The sequence below is a fragment of the Carassius gibelio genome, chromosome B13, assembly GCF_023724105.1.
Source record: "Carassius gibelio isolate Cgi1373 ecotype wild population from Czech Republic chromosome B13, carGib1.2-hapl.c, whole genome shotgun sequence".
NCBI lineage: Eukaryota > Metazoa > Chordata > Actinopteri > Cypriniformes > Cyprinidae > Carassius > Carassius gibelio.
In genome coordinates this window covers 25,352,370-25,361,205 of record NC_068408.1, presented here as the reverse complement: position 1 = coordinate 25,361,205, position 8,836 = coordinate 25,352,370, and positions in this window count along the sequence as shown.

Below are 8,836 nucleotides of genomic sequence, written 5' to 3'. Positions count from 1 at the left end.
AGAGGGAGCAAAACCCGCCAGCTCACTGTTATAGCTTGCTATAAACACGTGAGCTCTTCAACTTGTTTCAGCTCGACACAGCAGCGGAGCTGAAGGAAGTAGTCAGGCAACAAATTATTGGCAGCAGAAGCACCAAAATCACAGTGCACAACAACATTTGCGCAGGACTCCTCGGTGTCTGCGTCTAAACTCTGGAATAACCTACCTAACATTGTTCGGGAGGAAGACACACTCTTGCAGTTTAAATCTAGATTAAAGACCCATCTCTTTAACCTGGCATACACATAACATACTAATATGCTTTTAATATCCAAATCCGTTAAAGGACTTTTAGGCTGCATTAATTAGGTAAACTGGAACCGGGAACACTTCCCATAACACCCGATGTACTTTCTACATCATTAGAAGAATGGCATCTACGCTAATATTAGTCTGTTTCTCTCTTGTTCCGAGGTCACCGTAGCCACCAGATCCAGTCTGTATCCAGATCAGAGGGTCACTGCAGTCACCCGGATCCAGTACGTATCCAGACCAGATGGTGGATCAGCACCTAGAAAGGACCTCTACTGCCCTGAAAGACAGCAGAGACCAGGACAACTAGAGCCCAGATACAGATCCCCTGTAAAGACCTTGTCTCAGAGGAGCACCAGGACAAGACCACAGGAAACAGATGATTCTTCTGCATAATCTGACTTTGCTGCAGCCTGGAATTGAACTACTGGTTTCGTCTGGTCAGATGAGAACTGACCCCAACTGAGCCTGGTTTCTCCCAAGGTTTTTTTCTCCATTCTGTCACCGATGGAGTTTCGGTTCCTTGCCGCTGTCGCCTCTGGCTTGCTTAGTTGGGGTCACTTCATCTACAGTGATATCATTGACTTGATTGCAAATAAATGCACAGACACTATTTAAACTGAACAGAGATGACATCACAGAATTCAATGATGAACTGCCTTTAATTATCATTTTGCATTATTGAGACAATCTTTTCCAAATGAATGTTGTTCAGATGATTTGACGCAATGTATTTTGTTTAAAGCGCTATATAAATAAAGGTGACTTTGACTTTGACTAAATACAGTACACGAACAAGAGTTGGAAGTGTAAGCGCCAAATCAAATTAACATGTCTGCATTAGTACAGCTAAGCAGATAACAGAGAGAAAAGGGGAAAACGCCTGCTCACTGTTATAGCTAAGAAATACTCTGAAACACATGAGCTCTTCCACTTATTTGTTTCTGCTCAATGCTGAAGCAGAGCTGAAAGAAATAGTAATTAGTCGGGCAAACTAATGCTTGGTAGCTCTAAGCGCCAAGACCGTAGTGCATGACTTAACGTCCTCAAATCAGTGCCTCTCATATACATATAAAATTGAGAAAACACTTTATCCATGGAGGGAGTAGAGCAACTGTGGATATTATATCAGTAAGCTTGCCCCTTAACCCATAGCTTATATCTACAGCTTGTGTCGCCTGCGAGCTCAAGAGCCAGGGGCTGCTGTAGAGTATGCGTCATCCAATCCAGAGCCAACAGAATCGATTACGAGCTTCCGGAGCGGGAAACAGATATGACTAACCACCTGACTCACGAGGTGCTCTTCTGCTGAGCGCGCGTGGTCCGGGGAATAGAGCGAGAGAAAAGGGGGATTAATTCCGTTCTCTCACTCACTGAACACTCGGGCTCATCGCCGTCACCCCAAGCGTCGAGTTCGTGCGGCACATTTCGGCAACTGCAGAACTAGAACAGCAATGGTTGAACGAACATCTCTCCTTCCTCAGAAAGAGAGCGAGCCCAGAGTGCAACTTATTTTCAAACACAGATATCACGGATACAACAATAGATAATGGCCGCAAAACGGTCTTCCTACCTGTTTCCTCGTGAGTCTGTGTAACGTCATACATAAATACCGGAAAACTCATTGTGTCCGCCTTAGAGGAGTAAACTGGTCTATATAAATAGATGGCTTAGATCACAAGAATCTCTTTCCTATGGGCAACAGATGATTCGCTTCAGACATTCGTCACACCAGAGATGTTCCCAAAGTGATGATGTCATCGCAGCATTGAAGTGAACCTATGAAAGGGAACCAGTCATAAAGGTAAATTTTTTCAAATTAATATTTATACTTCATCTGAAAGATCTGGTTGAGATGGAATTATTTAAAAATCAGGAATCTGAGGGTGCAAAAAAAAAAACCTAAAAAATCATCTTTAAAGTTGTTCAAATGAAGTTCTTAGCAATGCGTATTACTAATCAAAAATTTAGTTTTGATATATTTACGATAGAAAATTTACAAAATTATCTTCATGGAACTTCATGGGACTTTCTTTATATAATAATGATTTTTGTCATGAAAGAAAAAAGTATAATTGTGACCAATACAATGTTTTGTTGTGTGTTTCTACAAATATCCCAGTGAAACTGATGACTGCTTTCTGTGCTCCAGGGACACAGATGAGATTCCTGATCACTCAGCTCTTCAGTAAAAACCCTTCAGACAGGAGATCTTAACTCACTGTGTTTCTGCGCAGGCCGGCTCCGTTCACGTCCGCATGCGCAGAGATGCTGACGAGCAGATGGTTTTGGCCCATGTGACCACCCAGCTACACACACTAGTGTCCACGCTGACCATTCAGATCTTCAAAGACGACTAGGCACGTCACTCGCTGACCTCCAGCACCCTGCCCACCGGCTCGCTCAGCCTCTCGGAGTCGAACCGGGTCACATCTACACCTGCGAAGCCCAGCAGCCCTTCATCCGAGTTCTCCTTCAACACGCCGAGGAAGCACATCCAGCCCGTGGTGTTCCAGACGGCCCGGCAGCACAGGCCCTTCAACACGCCTCTCTCCTCTGGGATGTCCCTCTACTCCAGCACGCTGAACCAGGGCTCTGTCCCTGCCATGAGGATGGGCCTCGGGGTTCAGGGATACAGGACTCTGAATGCAGCTCCGCACAGATACGGCAGCGGTCTGCCCGCGTCACAAACTGGCCAGCAGAGACCGTGAGCTGATGACAGCAGCATCACGCCGCTAGCACAGCGCTACTCTGAGTGTTTATTAATGGACCAAGAGTTCTATTTTCAGTGGATGCTTTATCTGTATTCTTTTTTGTATTAAACTGCCATCAGACAACTGTGAAGGTTTTTTTGTTTGTTTGTTTTTTACACATCCTCAATGTTCACAATACCAATCCTAAACAGTATGTGAGAGTAGAATAAGTGTGTAACCATAGCATGTTAAAAAGAGTGTGGATGGTCTTGGGCTGCCCTCGACTAGGGACTTTTCTGCTCGACTAGCAGTCGTTCTTTTGAAGCATTAGTCGACTAATCACACATTTATCAATTAACTATTTAAATTGTAATGAGCCTTTAATTGCATATATAGTGTTTAAGTGAACACATAAAGAAGTAATGATGATGAATGTGTCAGAGAAAAACAGTGAGGAGGCTGCATTGACATTTGAATAACTCATTGATATACCAATGTTTTCTTAATTTTCAGTTTAAGAGACCGGCGACACTGACTCGTCATCTCTGCAGTAGTGATGCGCCCGTCATCATCTGAGAATATTTGTCTTCCATTTGAATTGGTTGAAAGCCTGTGTTATACTTTCCGATTCCTCAAGTCCACTATGGACCGCTAAGATAGGCGAGACGTTAAAAGCGTCATCAGAGAGCGAACGACCGCGTGCCTCCCATTTTTGTGACTGTGTGGCCTGTTGCTTCTTGAACCTGTACATTCAGTCAATAAAACAATACAAAAATAGCCAGATATGCAATAATTCTTGGCACTTGTTTGTTCACTTGTTTGTTGTGGAGCTGCCCATCAGTGTACGCTTTCAGCAGTATAAATACAAGTAGTCCACGTCCACGCTGTCCATGTGTGCGTCCGGATCGTTCATGTGGAGAGTATAACACAGGCTCAGTACTTGGACCACTTCTCTTCTCTGTCTACATGGCATCATTAGGTTCTGTCATTCAGAAACATGGCTTTTCATATCACTGCTATGCTGATGACACTCAACTCTACCTCTCATTCCATCCTGATGATCCGATGGTAGCTATTCGCATCTCAGCTTATCTAACAGACATTTCTTACTGGATGATGGACCATCACCTTCAACTCAACCTTGCCAAAACAGAACTGCTTGTGTTTCCAGCAAACCCATCGTTCCATCACAGTTTCACCGTCCACTTAGGTAATAGTATATTTATCAACAGATGGCTAATTAGGCTGGTTAGCTTCGGTGGTTAGCACCTGCTGTAAGTACAAGCTCCTGTGTGCAAAAAGCACTTTTGTCCCTTTATGGTAAATCAAAAATGTCTATATATTCTAACAATTAAAATATTTTGCATGCAATGTAAATTCGAAGTCTCTTAGACATTCAATATTTGCCAGTGGTCCACTTAGATGTTGTATTCTGTGTATGTGGATACACACAATGAAAGCAGTGAAGGGTTTTCTGTGTTTGGGTGCTTTGGTTTTATGAGGTCGATCAAGCATCATTCATCACCAGGAATTAGGGACAAAAGGTTTAGTGACACACATGTTTCCAGTCAAACAGAGTGTTTTTATGTGTGTGAATTTTATTTAAGAATGTAGCCAGAACAAGCATCAAATATTACATTGCACTAACATTCACAAACACTGATGAACCAAAACTGTGATTTGCTGAAGTGTGGTGTGAGTGTGTATGGGTCTTTGTGTGTCATCCATTAGACCGCAACATTATGTTTTTTTCGAGACTCTTTTGTTTTGGGAGTGAGACTGGTTTGATCTAAAAAGGGCCTGACACATTCACTCAGAGGTCACATGAGGCCAAAACTGTTCAACTGACAAAGGTTGAATAATGCAGAGCATGAATCTGTAGTGAAAAGTGAGGACATTTATTATATTCCTTAATGACTATATTGTTGCTTTACTTACATTTACCCAGCTGTTTTTAACTCTTCATGTGCTTACTGTGCACTGCTCTCTTCTTCCACTTGAGAGATTACATGATATTCACACCTCATGACAGAATTTTGCTTCCACACCATTAGCTCATTTAGTAAGAGTCCCTCTCACATTTGTCTTCAGTCTTCTCTTTTACTCTTTAAAGGGACTTTTTCTAGTAACTCAGGAGACAAAAAATGCTGGAAGCTACTCCTGATGTGTTTTACATTAACATTGACCATGTGTCTAGCAGATATTTAGATTAAGATCACATCACATTTGGTCAGTGTTAAATAAAGGAGGAATTGAGCTAAACATTTTGTGATTGGTTCACTTAAACCAGCATCACCCACACCAGCATCCAAATATGAGTCCTCATCACTTTATGGACTGAAGCTCCCACACTCACACCTCATTTTGAAGTCTTCTGGAGGTTGCACTTGTTTGACACCTATGTCATCAAGCTTGTTTCATTTTAGAAATGTAACCATTATAAATTGACTCATTTTTTGTGAGTTGTAAATTATTGTCATTTTTCTTTCTCTATGATGTAATGGTTACTTTCTGAAATGAGGCAGCTTCGGTAATGCATGTTTCCAAAAAATGCGACCTCTGGAGGATTCAACCTTCCAAATGAGACACAACAATTGTCTGGTCTCATCTATATACTCTCTAAAGACTACACAAACCTCTCTCTGCACTTACCTGCTCAAGCAAATTTATTCCCAGTGCAATTGTTGATCTTTTCACTCACATGTTCCACTGCCTAACCTGTTTAAAACCAACAGAAGACTGTGGTCCAGAATGTCATTCCCTGGAGGAATATGTGGATCAGTTTCTGGAGCTTTGTCATGTTGTACCCTGGAATGACAACACCTTGAAAGTGTGTTTATGGTGTGGGTTGATCTTCTCTTTTTAAGGTGGGCATACACTGTTTGATTTCTGTATGAGTAGATCGCTTGCGATGTAAAGCCAAAGCTCACGATTTTTATGCGCTCACTGTACGGTCCGATTGTCAAGTTGCGTTTTGACTGCTCACACTATACGTGAGGAACCAACCGAATCAACACATAGGATCCCTCAGAACCCGGATGTTTGTGGCAGTTTCTGAATAAACATGCTTTCCCGGGATAAACACACTGCTTTGGTGAAATGCGCAATTCTGTGTGCTGAAACGTCAAAAGAAAAAAAAGGCGTAGGCAAATCTAGACGCGCAGGTGGCTCGAAGGCCGTAGCCAATATGGTTTATCCATTTTGCAATGTGAACTGGAGGTAAGCAGACGTTTTCTTCCCTCTTTTTTTATTTTTCTTTGCCATAACTCCACAAGTTTTCCCTCCATCACTTCAGTCCACACTACACGCCGTGTCACCATGGTTTAGTTTATGGTTTCGTGCACGCTCAGTGAGGGAAACGCGGAAAATCAGTACGTAGCCCTGCTTCAATAGTGCGGTACCTCACGAGAGGTGACCAAATTTTCTGTCAGAAATCCATCCGACCAACCGATTTCTGGTCATCGCCTCTCGTTTCCCCTTGTACACTGCACGAACACTGCATGACAAATAACGCACGAAAATGCTGAATATCGGCCCGACCCAAAAAAGAGTCGCACGAGTCAGAATTTGGCTCAAAATCGGATGAAAATCGCACAGTGTATGCCTGGCCTTACTGGTGCCAGTTACACACTATCCCAGTACATGGATTATGCCCTATGGTCAAGTGGTTCCTTGTTTACTATAGAAGATTAATTTAGTTTTCCTGAAACCTTGACAATCTTTTCAGTATTCCCAGAGCCACCAAAGTTAACTCCAGCCCCAGAAGTCAGTCTTCCGCTGTTAATACACTCATCAGATCCAATTCTTGACCAAATGCGGTTTCTGAACTTACTGTAGCAGCTTCATCTGATCTCCCTGTACTCTTTGACATGGCCAAGAGGTTTTCCTTGCTCTCCCAAAGTCCTCTGATCCAGTGAGCTTGTCTCCATGAGTTTCCCCATCTATGCTCTTCCCACTTACACTGTAGCTTGATTTGTGTCTCCACAACAAGGTTTCTCGTTCCTCTGGCTCCACTATGCCTGCCTGTGCTATTGACTGGATCTGTGATGCCTGCTCTTCCTGGGACACTTGCTAAGAAATCCCTCCCATGGTCTCCTGCTCTTCAGGCAAACATGAGGTCCTCTGCTTAGCCAGATTCCCAGTGGAATGCTGTTCTGATAGTGGTCCCTTGCTCCATCTGCTTTACCATTTGTCGAGTTACTTTGTATTTGACATCAGTCTCTGCCATGAAATCAGTCCATACCCTTACGAAAGGAAAATATATTTACCAATATATTTCTTAAAATATATTGTGATATATTGTAATATATTATTTCCCCTTTTTATTTTCTAATATTTTATATATTTGAATACATTTTATAATATATTGATGATACATGTATTATATAATATATTGCAAAATATACAAATGATTGCCGCTTTCAATATATTGCAATATATTACATGATATTTTCCAATATACTGCAATATATTTTTGTTTCATGAGGGTAGACACAAGGATCAACTCCATCCTTCTCTCTGGCTCCACCATCGTTCTTGATGACTATGTCTTCCAGGCCGTGAATCAGAGTATGAGTTACATGTCAAAAACAAGTCAGCTGTTGTCAAACATTGCTCATTAATTGAAAGTATTGTATTGTTCAGTTTTGAAAATGTAATTGTCATAAATAAAAAACAGAAGGCACAGATTTATATTGTCATATCTTATAATTTATATTTAGATATTTGTTGGCTGCTTTGGTTTATTGTGATTTCTTATTTAATGGAGCGGCTTTACATCTTATCTAGCAAACATCTGGCCACATGTAAAAACTGGACCAGCCAGTGTTTTCTGTGTATGTGCTGATATCAGGGTCTTCAGTATGGATCAGCAGATATAATAAACATATTCCCTTTTATATTCAATTTTAAGGTGAGATAATATGATAACATTTGATTAAATATCACTGTTTGTTGCTGTATTCAGTCTGCGGTGGACCTGGACCACAGTTAGAAGCAGAGAACATGACAGAAAAATGGCCTTGATGAAGGTCTGCGGCAGGTCTCACTATCACACATTATTCATTTAGCATCCTATGTCCATTTCATTTCCTGACTGTGCAGTTCACTACAGAACCTCCATTGCAGCATTATCAGGGTGTTTGTCCAGGTTTTCCTTGGATTCTCATTTAGATTGCATGACCAGAATGACCAGAATGATGGAAAACCTTTAATGACCTCCTTTTGGTCTGAACAGCAATCTGACTGGATATCCAGCTAGCAAATAAGAATTCATCATTTCTGTTTCTGATTGGTTGAGATTTCTGCAATGCTGCTGCACTGTACAAGTTATAAGAAGACAGAACAGAGCGCAAACCTGCTTCAGTCATCTGACACTCTTCATGTCTGTACAGCCATTTACCATTGCTAACATACATTAAGTTTGGAACATAATGACTATTTTAAAAAGATAACTGTTTGCTATGCTTTGTAATAAATCACAGTGGATTCTCTTAAAAAAAGAAAATGTAAAAAGCCTCCTTGTTACATTCTGAATTATTGAGCTGTGATTGAAAAATACAGATGAAGACTTGTTTCTTCCTAAACCATATGGTTAAAAAAACCCATCTGACATATTCCAAAGCACTGCAGTTAGTGAATACATTGAGTATCACTGAAGGATCAACCGTCTTTTCAAACATGTGTTCATTCTTGAATGTAGTTTTTCCTCCTGATACTGTGAGATATGTCATTGAAGTGTACACACAGACATCGCAGTGTGTGTGAACGTGTCTGTAGTGAGCTAATGGCAGTCTGGTGAGTGTGGTGATGGGAGGATGCTGCTCTGGCCTAGACCTGACAGATGGAAAAGC